Source organism: Canis aureus, chromosome 5 (genome assembly GCF_053574225.1).
Source record: "Canis aureus isolate CA01 chromosome 5, VMU_Caureus_v.1.0, whole genome shotgun sequence".
NCBI lineage: Eukaryota > Metazoa > Chordata > Mammalia > Carnivora > Canidae > Canis > Canis aureus.
In genome coordinates this window covers 9834109-9848963 of record NC_135615.1, presented here as the reverse complement: position 1 = coordinate 9848963, position 14855 = coordinate 9834109, and the positions used below count along the sequence as shown (strand labels likewise).

The 14855-nt window shown below is 38.5% G+C and overlaps 1 protein-coding gene across 1 annotated transcript in view; it reads right to left on the bottom strand.

Moving 5' to 3' along the window:
* The window catches only part of PIP4K2A (phosphatidylinositol-5-phosphate 4-kinase type 2 alpha), a 178405-nt gene that overhangs the window by 124420 nt on the left and 39130 nt on the right, over positions 1-14855 (bottom strand). The gene's annotated exons all lie outside the window — the stretch shown is intronic.

The following is a 14855-nucleotide window of genomic DNA, read 5'->3' as shown; positions in this document are numbered from 1 at the left end:
TTAACTTCCTGGGTGATCTCAAAGGACACATTTCTGAGGTTATATCTTTTTCAAGAAGGGTCCTGTTTCTTGTGATTATAATACCACAGTAGGTGTTTAATATCGGTTTTCTAAATTAGTAAATAAAGGAACACTTAACAGAAATAACATATGCAAAGAACTGGCATACAATTGGTACTTAATACTTTGAACCTCCTCTTCCCTTTCAACTTTGAGAAAATGCTTTGTGTGTATTTTCCATGTGGTTTTCTGTTTGGCTTTTCTTTTTTTTTTTTTTTAACGTACCAAATGAACAAAGTCATTTTTTTCCTAATTATAAAATAATACATGTTTATTGTAGAAAGTGAGCATATTGCATATTAGATTTGTAAAGTGAGAATTGTATTGGTATGTAGGCATCATATTCCATTAAAGGTTTAGGGTTTTTATCAGAATATTTAAAAAAATGCAAAGAAAAGAAAATAAAATCACTCCATCACCCAGGGTATTTTGATATATATTCCTCCAGACTTTTCCCCATGCAATACCCTGTAAACATATAATTTTGCAAAAGTGGCAAACATGTATACTATTTTTCAAATTAGTTCTTAACCATTTCCCCATATAAATAGTTACATCACGATTAGTGTTAATAGGACTCAACTGTATAGCTACACTATAATTTAACTATCCTCTTATTGTTCTGCATTTCTAATGTTCCCCTTATTTCTGACCATTATAAATAAAGCTGTATGATAGACATCACTGTACATACATATTTTTAAAGACGTCTCTAATTAAGTCATGATAAATTCCTAGGAGTGGAGTTACTGGGTCAGAGGTATACATATGCCTTGTTCACAGAGACCTTATTGTATTCTTATCAGCAATGTATAACTGCTGTTTTAATTTACACTAATTACTGCTGTGGTTGAACATTTTTGTGTTTGTGACTATTTACATTTCTTTGCCTGTGGTTTTTCCTGTTCATGTTGTTTTACCCATCTCCTACTGAAGCTTTTCCTTTATTTTTTTAATTGAAGTTTTCCCTCTTGATCATACCTTTATAGTTGCCAGTTTTCCTCTACTTTTTCTTTTGATTTTGGTTCTGGCAAGCATTGAAGGTAAGGGGTTCTCCTTTTCATGCGGTTCCATCTATCAATCTTTCCTTTTGCATTAAGTTTGGTGTCCCTGTGTTTTTAAACAAAACTTCCACAATTCTGAAATGTTTTACTTTTTATTTAATACTAACAAGCGTGTCAAAGATGTAACATAAAAAACCACCTTTATGATATTAATACAAACTACTATCCTAGAGCCATAGGATTTTTATTTGTAAACTAAGAGATATATCTGTATGTAAGTAGCACATTTCATAAAAGGTTTGGGGCTTACATAAGAATGCTGAGAACATTGACTACTAGAAATCACTATCCTTTTGTCCCCCATCCCATGAAGTTTTATTTTTATTGATATTTTATAGACGTGGGGTTCTTGGGGAAAAAAAACCTCAAATAGAGAAAAATCACAAAAAAGTATAAAACATTACTATAATACCAATAACTAAGATAACCATTAATATTTTGAAATTTTTAATATACCCATTTTATGCATATTTTCGATGCTTTCATACAGAGACACATACATATATATACATATATATACTTTTACATAAACAACTGGCTCTTGTATCTGTGTCATCTCTTCACTTTTTTTTTCCCTTAAATTTCTGCCACTCCCAATCCTCTCAGCCAATGTAACAGCCACAGTTATTACTTTTAATAGCTACTTAATATTCCAGAGTACGAATGTGTTACCATTTATTTGGCCAGTCTGCTACTGAAAGTCATTCATTCGGTTTCCAATGTTTTCATGCTATTCAATATGATGCAAGAAATACACTTGTGTACATATAACCTTCCTAACTAGTGTTTCTATTTCTAGGAGATAGATTATCAGGAGTGGGACTGTGGGATCAAAGGCTGTATATATTTTTAACTTTGATAGATATTTCCAGATGGTTCTCCAGAAGGACTGTAAACATGTAACTATCTCTACAATGTTTGAGATAGTTTCTAAACAAACTTGACCAAGTAAAGGTTGACTTATCGCCTGTATCTTTTTTTTTTTTAGATTTTATTTATTTATTCATGAGAGACAGAGAGAGAGAGAGGCAGAGACACAGGCAGGGGGAGAAGTAGGCTCCATGCAGGGAGCCCGACATGAGACTCGATCCCGGGTCTTCAGGATCACGCCCTGGGCTGAAGGCGGCGCTAAACCACTGAGCCACCTGGGCTGCCCTATCGCCTGTATCTTGAGGAGCAAATTAAATACCCACTGAACACCTTTTAATTATTCTCCTAAAATTCCAGTGATACGCTTATGCTTTTATTACCCTCTTTTGTTTCCTTGTAACACTTTTATCTAATTATTAATACTATACGAGAGAACACAGAAAAAATATACAATTTTTTTCCACCATGAATTTCAAAATAAACAAGTGCAAAATGTTGAGACCACGACTTTAAAATATATTACATTATTTCCTGATTATCAACTAGTTTTTATGTTGGCCATCTAAACCACAGCAGAGATGGGGTGGGCATGGGGTAGGACATATATACAAAAGTCCCAAGAGAAAACCAGGACCTTTCAAGGCCTCTTTCCCCAGTATATCAAAGAACAGCTTTTCATGCAGCAGGAAGGCATTAATTTAGGAAATCTGTTTTGAACATTTATCAATCTAAAAAGATATAATCAAATATTTAGGGAGAACTCAGGAGCGGCTCTAAAATTCTACTCAGAAGACAACTCCAACCCCAAAGACGAGCATAGCCATTCTGCAACATCTTGCAGTGGGCTTATCAACAAAGGCTTGCTTCAGCCTATACAGACCCCACTTGCAGTTCTTCCTCTGTACCTAAGCATTCACTGTACTGTTTCCGGGGACCTACTTCTCTGCAGGCCCCATCTGAAACACAGCTTTTCAAGCAGTCACTTGCATTTGATAAGCCCTACCCCTCTGCTTCCCAAATACACATGTTTCCATTATACTTCTAAAAAGTTTTAATGGTCCTCCACTGGTAGGGGTAATAAGCCAGCACAGTGTCAGAATAACCAACATTGACACATCTGTAAGAAAGTACATCATTAGTTGCTGCCATTGTATGGGCCATGAGTAAAAAGGGCAGGTGGAAGGCATTCACTACTTGCTTTAGTAAAATTTACTTTTAAGTAAAATAAATTGATTATATTAATAATTATACCAAATAAAATGAAGAAAAAAAAACCCTCATGTTTCTAATCCACAGGCTGTAACTTTGTAAAAATAACAATGTATTGACTGGAACAGATAAATACAGATATCTTTCCTCGGATTAAGAATAATATTTTCCATTTTATGTAAAATGTCTTCTTTTAAGAGGAGGTATGAATGCTTTTCTATAATGCTAAAAGAGCAAGGTTTTGATCAAGTAGCAAGGAAACTAAAGTAACTCTTGTTTAATCACATTCAATTAAAAAATAGCCTTAAACTGATTTAACCTTCATACAGGGAAAAAAGTAACTAGCAAATTTTGATGTATGTATTCACATACAACATACGACTCTTGAAATACTGGATGATTATTTCAGGGAGCAACGAATCGCAATTATGGTAGCAAGGTTAACGTTAAGATGCCACTAAAAACTCCTTGGCTTTAAATGTGTTGGTTTTCATACGGAAGTTTAAAGTGGGAAGGTCATATCTATGTGGTTTTAATCATTCTTCAACAATGGATCATTTATACAACTATTGGTCATAAAAACAACACCTAACAAATGAACTCTTTCTCACGTTACATTCCATTGACACACGTTTTCACACACCAAAATAACGTAGGAGGTTATAAAAATTGAAATTCTCTTGGAAAGTGAATCCTTTACTTGTATTTCCTAACTAGAAAATACCACTTTTAAAACCCCTCTGAAGTATTTTAGAAGTAGAATCATGCTTTCATGATTGATATGCCTCTTAGCCATGGAAAATCCTAAAGTTTTCAGTGGACCTGTAAGCAATATTTTTAATTTGGTCTTTAAAAACACCTGCATTTAGGGTAGCCCAGGTGGCTCGGTGGCTCAGCGGTTTAGCGCCGCCTTCAGCCCAGGCCATGATCCTGGAGACCCGGGAATGAATCCCATGTCAGGCTCCCTGCATGGGGTCTGCTTCGCCCTCAGCCTGGGTCTCTGCTTCCCTCTCCCTCTCTGTCTCTCAATAAATAAATAAAATCTTTAAAAACAAAACAAAACCCACAAACACCTGCATTAAAATTTTAAAAGATTCTCCAAAAGTTTCTCAGTTGGTGTTTTCATCACCCACTGTCACTAACTAAAAGACAACAGGTTAGTTTCAAAGCAAAACTAGGGCCTCTCCCAGCTAACTGGCAAGATGCTTTTGTTCTTTCATTATGCTAAATAAGCTAGATGCTTCTGATCAGATTTCAATATGGTTCCAAGTGAAAGTCCTTTGTTGGCTTACAAATGAGGCAGCTTCCAACTCAGAATAGGTTTTCCCTAAAATTCAATGTTATAAACAGATGTTGGTTTTCTAAACTAGTCCAAAAAATTCTATATGACCCATATGTAAATGAAATACATATGTTTCAACGCAGAGAATAATCTCCTTTGCAATACACATTCTATCATCAACACTAGGCATTAAACAGAAACAAAACACTAATGCAAATTATATAAGAAATATTTACTTGTCTTGAAGCCTGCTGCTTGAGGCAAAACAGTTGGGCCACTTTTGTTAAAACAAACAACAAATGAAATAATGTAATAGCAAACTTTGGGAATGTATCTTTGCGTCTGGCTTCTGTTAACTCTATTCTCTATTTAATATGTTTCTTTTTAATAAAACACTCCTGGTTTCAATACCCATTCTTTTGCTGCTAGGTTGTAATACACTGTTACTACATAGAAAGTTATCAGTTTAGTTTAGGGAAAGCACGTGTAACTAAAAAGAAAGACCATTTCACATTTTCATGGAGCTTTCAAGAGCTCTGGAGCCTAGGGACACTGTATCTAAGCCTTGTTTTACTTCAAAACTTATGGTTCTGAAATTCTTTAGAGTTAAGCGTCACTAATGTTAACTATGTTTTTCAACCATAACCAGGGGAGATTTTTTTGGTATACAAAGAGAAAGTATAAAAAGGAAAATAAGAGGTTGAAGATCAAAAAAGAGGGAAGGAAAGATATGTATGCATAAATTTTTAAAAACCTACCTGTCTGGAAACTAAGTGAGAAAAGAAAGATAAGGAGGAGGAAGGGCAACTCTGGCTACAGAATTAACTCCACTTGAGTTCAGAGCAAGGCTTGTGGTGGAAAGAGACCAAAAATTCTCATCAGGGATGGTATCAGAATTCTAGCCTCTAATTAAAAAAAAGGGGGGGGGGGCAAAGCAGTAGATTTGTTTTGCTTCTAATAGAAGTCTGGCACTGGAAACTGTTATTTAAATATAGTGAGCACAAAGTTCTTGAAATGAATAGATAGGGGAAGAGAGAGCAGAGAGGGAAGCGTCAGACCAGGCTCACCCCACTGGGCATCCAGCAGCAAGGATTCTGGGACTGCCTTTTCCCTTTAGTGAGTACCCACTAGACCCAGGGGTAAATACCAGAAGTTAAAGTAATTTCTTAGAGAGGAGTTAGGGGAAACATTTTATATATACATATGTATGTGTATAGGATACACTTATGTATGTATGTATCTATCTATATACATATATACATATATACACAAAATAAAAATATATTCATTTGGGGGCACCTGGCTGGCTCAGCTGGTAGAGCATGCAACTCTTGATCTCGAAGCTGTGAGTTCAAGTCCCATGTTGGGTATAGCCCCACACTTTTTAAAGTAAAAAAAAAAAGTCTTTAAAAAGATACATACCCATCTAAAATACTGTAAAAGTAGCAAATTCAATACTATTTACTTAATGTCCTTGGCAATAAGCCATTTGCAGAAGGAAATATGAGTAAATAAAAACACAAAGAAAGAAGGGGAAAGAAAGATCCAATGAACCTTGACTACTGGTCTCTGGGTGGAGAGAACACATTGATTAACTTCTACTAAGAGCTGCTATTCGTTGATGACTTACTACGATCAGCCACTGTTCTGAGGCTTTTACCTAAGCCATCTTATTTAATTTTCACAACCACATAATCAGGGCATGTGGTTGGAAGGCAGCAGCCTGAGTGCTGGCACTACTGGAGGCCCTGCCAGATGGAGGTTGGACGCTAGGTGAATATTTATGGGGATGCACCTAGTGACACAGGGGGCAGGGCAAACAGGTACAACCAGAATGAAGAGGCAAGCACAGGCCTTGAGGAAATGTCATTTAAGTTGAGGCTTGAGGGGCACCTGGGTGGCTCAGTGGGGTTGTGATCAAGTCCCACATCAGGCTCCCTATAGGGAGCCTGCTTCTCCCTCTACCTATGTCTCTGCCTCTCTCCCGGTGTCTCTCATGAATAAATAAATAAAATCTTAAAAAAAAAAAGTTGAGACTTGAAAAAAGGTTACTGAACAGAGACAGTTCTTGCTTTCAATTGCCTTAAATTTCCAGATTTAGTTAGAATCTACACATCTACAAGCACATGCAAAATGGCAGTCTAGGACTTTCCTCCAAGAATATTTTTCTAGCTAAATGTAAAGAAATTGTTGAGGTTTCTTTTCATGAAGTGGGCGGGCCCATTACTGTTAAGAAACAGAAAAATGTTTGGATAAGCACCCACTGGGAAGAATAAGTTAGCAAAAATAACTAGTAACATGTTAATATATGGAATGATTTCTTTTGGCAATGATGGTTTCACCAGAAGTCAAAATTACTATAAAAGATATGCAGCTATGTTTCCCATATACTATCTAATAACAAAAACCATAAAGGTGGATCTCAACTAAAAGCAAAGGTTCTTCCTCCAAAAAGACTCCCTGTCATGCTTTTTCTGCTTTTTCTCGTGAGGATAAAGATCAATCAACAATATGTAGTAAGTATTCAAAAAGAAAAAAGGAACCTAGCCAGCTGACACCTTGAATTTCCTTATACCATGAATAATACATCAGCCAGAGCACTGGGAGACAAATGTCCTGCTGGCTGTCCCAAGGGCTCTTAAGAGAGGGATGGGGCTGATGCCACAGAATCCAACGTAGTCCGATCTATCCAAACAGTAAATCTGTTTACACCTCCACACTGCTTCCAGGGAATTAGAAAAATGAAGATATCCTTGTCCAAAATAGTTCAACCTTAAGAACATGCTCACCTCAGTGTCTTATATGTGCACATTTCACACTAGCACAAATAACTGAAAATACAAGCCATGTGTCACAGATGCACCTGAGATGTTCGGGAACAAATCCAGTCAGGTGTGTGGGACCTGGGTATGGGCTAGAGAAAATTGAAATGAACACTTGTCCAGAGGACATAGATGCAGAGATGAATTTCAGAAGGACAGATTAAGAAGGGGCAAAAAGAAAAAAAAAAAAAAGAAGGGGCAAAAAGAGAGACAGGGCTGCATGAGACAAACACAGAGATAAAGACAACTGATTAGAGAAAAACAGAAGGAAGAATAACGCAATCACGAGTCACATCAACCTTGAATTAGAGTGTTCTTGTCAAAATACTGTTAAACTCCAGACAATACTGAGACCTCAATGCCCTAAAAAAACATGGGCTGCCAGGTGAATATGTTACTGACTAAGCAGCAGCAAAGAGATCAGGACATTCAACCCTAAAACATAGCACTTTGGCAGAAACATTCTTCTGAGCTGAAGGCATCTGACTGAGTTCCTGAAATCCCACACCTACCTAAAAGTAGAGCCTCCCCAAGAACTCAACTGTCATAAACTTGTCCCTGGGGGCAAGTTCAATCTTCTCCCACTGATTCTCCTAACAGCCCACTGATCTTTCCCAAATATCATGTATTTTCCCAAAAGGACTCTCTCCCCCTCTCTTTCTTCTACTAAATTAGGTCTATAGGCCCCAAGCTCTAACCATTCCTTTGTTACTCATTGCTGGGAACTCCCATGTGTCCCGTGGCAGTGACTGTCACTGTGAAGTGGAACGGCATGGTCCTAAGCTTGTGTTTGTTCTTCTCTGGCCCGTCTGTCTTTTGTCAGCCTAATTTATAGGGCCCCAGCCAAGAAATCCAAGGTGGGTGAAGGAAAATGAAAGTTCTGTCTTCCTTCCCCTAGAGCAACCATGTGAAAGTTTTCGAGAAAATAAGCACCTTCCTTAAGAGTCTTTGCAGTGTTAACACAGCCTCTTTTCAAGAAAATGAGAGAGTTCTTTAGGAGTTTTGTGTTAACACAGCCTCATTTTCAGGGGTAGAAACCTAGATCCAGAGATTTCATTCCCTGCAGCCTCATCTCCTGCCTCCCCGCGCAGGGCCACCTGGTGGACTAGTGACTCCTCCGAACACACCTTAGTACCAGAACTAATGGTACTATGACTGACACCTCTGGCCTGAAGGCCCAAAGAGCCCATGAGCCCCCTCCCGGGTGCCTACCCCCCACACTGTGCCCCACTAGGGATGGTCTGGGTTCCTTCCCTCAGCCACAAAATAGCTCAAACACATTTCCGTTATGCTTGCATGGATGATCCTCCAACGAAACTGATTCCTTTAAAAGCAGGAACTGGGCTTTATTCCTTTCTGTTCATTGGGGACTTAATGCAGGAAGAGGCAATCGATGTTTATTAATTAATTAAAAAAACCACGGCAGTCCGAGGTCTACCTAGCTCGGCTTCACGGATCTAGCATCAAGACAAAATGCTACGCAATATCCAGAAAGTAATTTTCAAAGGTATAAAAATTATCCTAGGGCAGCCCGGGTGGCTCAGCGGTTTAGCGCCACCTTCAGCCCAGGGCCTGATCCTGGAGTCCCAGGATCGAGTCCCATATCAGGTTCTCTGCCTGGAGCCTGCTTCTCCCTCTGCCTATATCTCTGCCTCTCTCTCTCTGTGCGTCTCTCATGAATAAATAAATAAAATCTTTAAAAAAGAATTATCCTAATGGATAACATCCACTAAGCACAATTCCCAAACAATCATAACTGCCTCCTCTGTTACTGTGGCACCTCACAGCCGACCCTGAGGAAAGCGGGGGGGGGGGGGGGGGGGGGGTGTCGCACTATTCATCTCACTGTGGACCATTATGTAACAAGGAGGTAGAAAGCACTGTTCCCAACCCAGCCAATAACAAACCAGACCCTTAAACAGGATGACTGACAGTCCTTGTAATTTTATCCCAGAGAGAACAATAACAGACACTATTTTTATTCATACCGGTATTTAATCCTTTTTCCTCAGTAATATACTAGATGGCACTAATTTCTATGGGTTAATTATATATTCCCTCAAACAGAAGAGACTTTTCTTTAGCTTTGTTTTATTGAATTCGTGGAGCCCTCCCAGAGGAATATTACAGCCAAATGAAAAGTCACTTCACCAACTGAAAAACCAACTTATTTTCTACAGGAATGTGCTGTGCAAGCAAGGCTTCCTTACTCCACCCTCTTGGTTATACACAGAACCTTTGCTTTTTCTTCTTTTTTTTTTTCTTCCTGTATCTAATTTGGTGTCACATCAAGCTTGTGCATGCTGACAACCAAACATTTAACCACACGGACACGGACTTTCACTTTCTTTAATTTCTTAGACTTGGAGCAACTAGCGGACCCTGGACACTGACTTGCAGGCGGCAGGTGTTTACAAAACATTAACTAGCCTTGACATCTGTTTCAATGCTATTTTCTAACAATCCCTTTCGTCTTAGATCACTTGCTTTTGGTGAACCCTCCTGTCAAAAGCACTGTTGCCATGCTCATCAGACACCTCTAAGAATCATGCTACAGTGATTAGAGAGAGGAAGAGACGTGGGAGCAAAAGAGGGGAGACTATTTGCTTTCGCTGCTCAAAGTCTGTTCCTTCCACCACCGAGTTTGGCACTCAGCAAATATTGATTGTGCGGGCACTTTCCGCCCGTCCCCATGCTAGGTGCAGTTCTTTACTCTTAGCCTCAGCTGAAAATAGATGGAACTATTTTCTGGAAATGGAATTTCATAATTATAGATTCCTTATAGCCTTTAGAACATTTATTTGGGCTACTGTGCTACTAACCAGTGTTGTGATTATTAAGAAATTTCCAGCTATACTTTTCATGGGCCGTTAGAAGGTAGCCGAGGTAACCATTAATCAAAGAGAACTTCCTTACTGGCCTTAAAGGAGCATAGCTCAGGGCGGTCATCACCGGTATGGAACATCTTTCTGGTCCTTCACTCTTACCTTTACATTGCTTATTATTCATAGAATGTTGATTGGTACACTTAGTGTTGGGAAACAGCATGTGGAGAGAGTAGCAAGCAAATGGAATTCTTCTATCACTGCCACCGTTACAAAGAAGTATTACCAGACATCTTTGCTTTAACTCTTAGGACATGATTGAGAAAAAACGGTAAATAATAAAGGCCAATAAACAAGGCATTATAAAGAAAAGAATCTCCCTAACAAGCAAGATGGTTCCTTTAAATGGTCAATGTAGCATATTTCTTATGACAGAGAACTAGATTTCCACAAAGGGGCTGTCATGTCTACTCCACTGTGTTTGGAGGACAGACACAAGACCAGGAAGTGTTCAAGCCTCATTAAATGCTGGTCATCAGCCACAAATGCTATTTCTTTTCCATTTCCTGACTTGGGAAAAGAAGGAAACTGATTTACACTTTGGTAAAATAACAGAATTTACTATAAATGATTTATGACTTAAATACTTTGGGATGCTGGTTAGTATCTTGCAGATACTGTTCACAGGCAAATGAACAGACTATCACCACCTCTCACAGCCACCACTCCATCTCCATCCTCTATAATGGCAGTTGGCAGTTTGGTTCCTCTTGATCTCGACTCCCCTCTTCAGGTCTCCTCTTAACAATGTAGAGAATTTTGCAAATGTATTAATCCATTGACAGCATAGACTCACTGATTATGGCCCAGATAACATGTGCTTTTATTTCATACAAGTTTCTTCCACTTGACAAAACACTACCAAGTTCAGTTAAACAGCAAATAAAGACTGCATCTCTTCTTTTAGGAACCGATGCCAACAGAACTTTCCATTATTGATGCCTTGTTACCAACAGGCAATGTGACCACTCAAAAGATATCAAGTCCTAGTCTGTCCTAAGTCAGAAGCTATAGTTCAATCTTCAACCCAATCAATCGATCACCTCTCAACTAACAGCCTCAGATCAAGAGGGGTGCCCTAAAAATCTGAATGTGACATGAAAAAGACACATGTGGTGAGTCTCTTCATATTGTATACAACGTCCCTCTACCAGTGACTGCTCAATATGGCAGAACAAGGGTAAGAGACTAACTAAGGGGAATATTTGGTCTCAATGATGGGCTGAGGAGGGAGACTTTTTTGGATACTTGCTCACAATCCAGCTATTCATGGCCTTTCTTGCTGAAGAATCATAGTGCAATAGAGAGAGATAAGGATTCATTTGTTCACTCAAAATTTATCAAACACCTACATTCCAGACGCTGTTCTAGATGTTGAGGATACAGTGCTAAACTCCAGAGAAAACTCCCTTGCCTTAATGGAGATTTTCAGTAGGTGGAAACAGGTTAAAAAAACAAAACAAAAACCAGGGAAAATGTCAGGTGGTACTGAGTGCTATGGGGGAAAAGACTGAGTTAAGAGGGATGGGAAATGCTGGGTTAGGGGGCTGCTGTTTGTGTGAGGGGCAGGTCTCTCTCGTCATTGTTTAGCAGAGACCTGAAAATAACTACGGTACCAAGCAGTGCAGGACTATTATTGCTGTTTGTGTGGGTTATAAAGACATTAACCAGAGTTTAAGACTGTATCTGGCTGGCAGTTATAATGTTTGATACAAATCACACTGCTAATACTAGAAACAGGGCAGGGACAGGGAGGACAAAAACACATTATTTTATTATGAATTCCTTGTATTTCTCAATGTTATAGTTAGGGCATTATATTCATTTTTAAAAGTTCTGTGTATAGGTAATTTCTATAATCTATGAGGATCACATCAACATAGTAAAGGGGATTACAATATCCATGTTTTGTGAAAGAAGTGCTGGGTGGGCCTGAATCAAGCATTCCTGCCACGGTGTGTGAGGTCACTGAGGAGTCACCAATCCTACGCAGGGCCCTGCCCCTCCTGGAGTTTTGTTACTATAGGAGTCAAACCCAAACTTTCCAGGCAAGCCAAATAATTCAATAACTACAAGCTGTAAAAGTGTTAGAAAGGAAACAAGCAAGGAGCTTACCAAGAAAAGGATTGGGGGGAAGTCTGTTTATATGTGAGGGTCAGGGAAGAATTCTCTGAAGATCTCCCAGGAGGGAGAGTAGAACTTCAAACCAGGCGGGGAGGGAACATTTCACACCTCAGTCAGGAGCAGCCACAGGTGGCTGGTGGCTGCCATATGGGCCACGCAGAACAATGAGACAGAATTTAAAAGAAAATTTAAAAATGCTAAAAACACTCCCTGCCACTCTGGTTCTTCTAAATGAAAAGCTGACCATTAAACTATGTTAGGGGCCAGCACATCAGTTAAAGCTCCCATAATATATTTCTCACTCCTTTTAGATCAATATGAATAAACCATACAAAAATTATATTCACTTTTAATTGTAGGATTTTTGTTTTTTAAATGTCCTTATTCTATCACAATTGCCTGAAAAATACAAGGGGCATGAGTTTTAACCCAGCCAATCCCCTTTGATAGTACACAAGAAATTAAATGTCAGTCATGGGACCTCAGCAAAGAGCCAGCACAGGCTCCCCAGAGGGATCCCACCAGTTTACATACCAATGTATGCTGGGGGTACATGTGTGTCTTTATGTGGTGCCAGCAGTACCTGGCAAAACCCCACAAACTGTAAATCCAAATGGAAGGCAGCAGGGTGCACTGGCATACTTTTTTTTAGTGGCTATGTCTAAATCTTTCTGTATTTCTGTCACTCTGTTGCTGTTTAGGAAAAAGTCTTCTCCCACTTTAGGTGTAAAAAACAAAACAAAACAAAAACAAAAACAAGCTTTTAAAGAGTAGATAATCATGAGGGCAGCCCTGCTTTCTGAAATGAATTTGCTGCAATGAAAAGCTCTCTCACAGTAGATTCATACTCTTTTTTTCTTAATTGGCTGACTAGAGTATTCATGTTCCAATACAGAACAATCTTAGCTACTTAGATTTGAAGGAAGCTTTCCATTCCATCCTAGATAATATATCCTGCAGAAACAAAGGCACCAGAACAAAATAATAAATGTCAAAAGACTTTTGCAGTCTTGTCTGTGGCAAACTCCAAGAAACTGGAAATGAGACTTTATGCCCATCAACAGATAATGGCTGACTACATTAAAGTATATTCATACCATAGAATATTATGCAACTATTAAAAAGAATGTGTTCTATACATATTGTCGCAGAAGGGTCTGCACTTTAATACAACCAAACAAACAAAAAACCTAGCAATACTAGCTATTGAGTAAAATAAAACATTTAAAAATTCTCTAAAAGCTTTATGTCCTTGGTTTAGGCAATAGTTTCTCATATATGACACCAAAGGAAGAAGCAACAACAACAAAAAATAGATAAACTGGCAGATCATCAAAACTGAAAATGTTAATGCTGCAAACAATGCTATCAAGAAAAGGAAAGAAATACACAAAACGGGAGATGAGATTTGCAAATTAGATCTCTCACAAGGGTCTTGTACCTGGAAGAATTCTTATAACTCAATAATAAAGACAAATAACCTAATTAAAAATGGGCAAAATAGATCTGAGTAGATATTTCTTCAAAAAAGATGTGGAGATAAGCACATGAAAAGATGCTCAACATCAATAGCCATGAGGGAAATGAGAATCAAAACCGCAGTGAGATACCACTGCACACCACAAGACAGCTGTAAATCAACAGGACATCAGCAAGCATCAGCAAGGACCAGTGAAATCAGAAACCTCATACATCCGTGGTGATAAGGTAAAGTGACTCAACTGCTTTGGGAAAATGCCTGGCAATTCCTTGGGAAGTTAGACACAGAGTTACCATATGACCCAAGAATTTCACTTTTAGGTATATATCCAAGAAAAAATGAAAACAAAGGTCCACACAGAACATTATTCATAATAACCAAAAAGGGGAAACAATCCAAGTATCTATCAATTGATGAATGGACAAAGATAGTGTGGTTTATCCATACAATAGAATATTATTTGACAATAAAAAGGAATGAAGTACTGCCACATACTACAACATAGATAGACCTTGAAAACATTATGCTAAGTGAAAGAAGCCAGTCACAAAAGACCACATATAAATCTACAGAGGCAGGAAGCAGATTTGTGGTTGCCTTGGGCTAGGGGTAGGGGTTGGAAGGGAGAGGAGGTTTGGTTTCTTTTAGAGAAGATGAAATGTTCTAAAATTAGATTGTGATAATATAGAAGCCTGTGAAAATACTTAAAAAACACCAAATTGTATACTTTAAATGGTTTTTTACATAGTACATTTGTATGGCATGTGAATTATAGCTCAATAAAGCTGTTTTTTAAAAGTTTGCTTTTAAAAAAATTTCTCTAACTAGCAAACCTAAAAATAGAAAATGAAGACCATATATTTGAATTATGTGAATTTTTTGTAGTCCACTTAAATAAGCTGTTGTGTTCATTAAAAATTATGTTTTTGGGACAGCCCGAGTGGCTTAGCAGTTTAGCACTGCCTTCAGCCCAGGGCCTATCCTGGAGACTCGGGATAAAGTCCCACGTCAGGCTCCCTGCATGGAGCCTGCTTCTCCCTCTGCCTGTGTCTCTGCCTG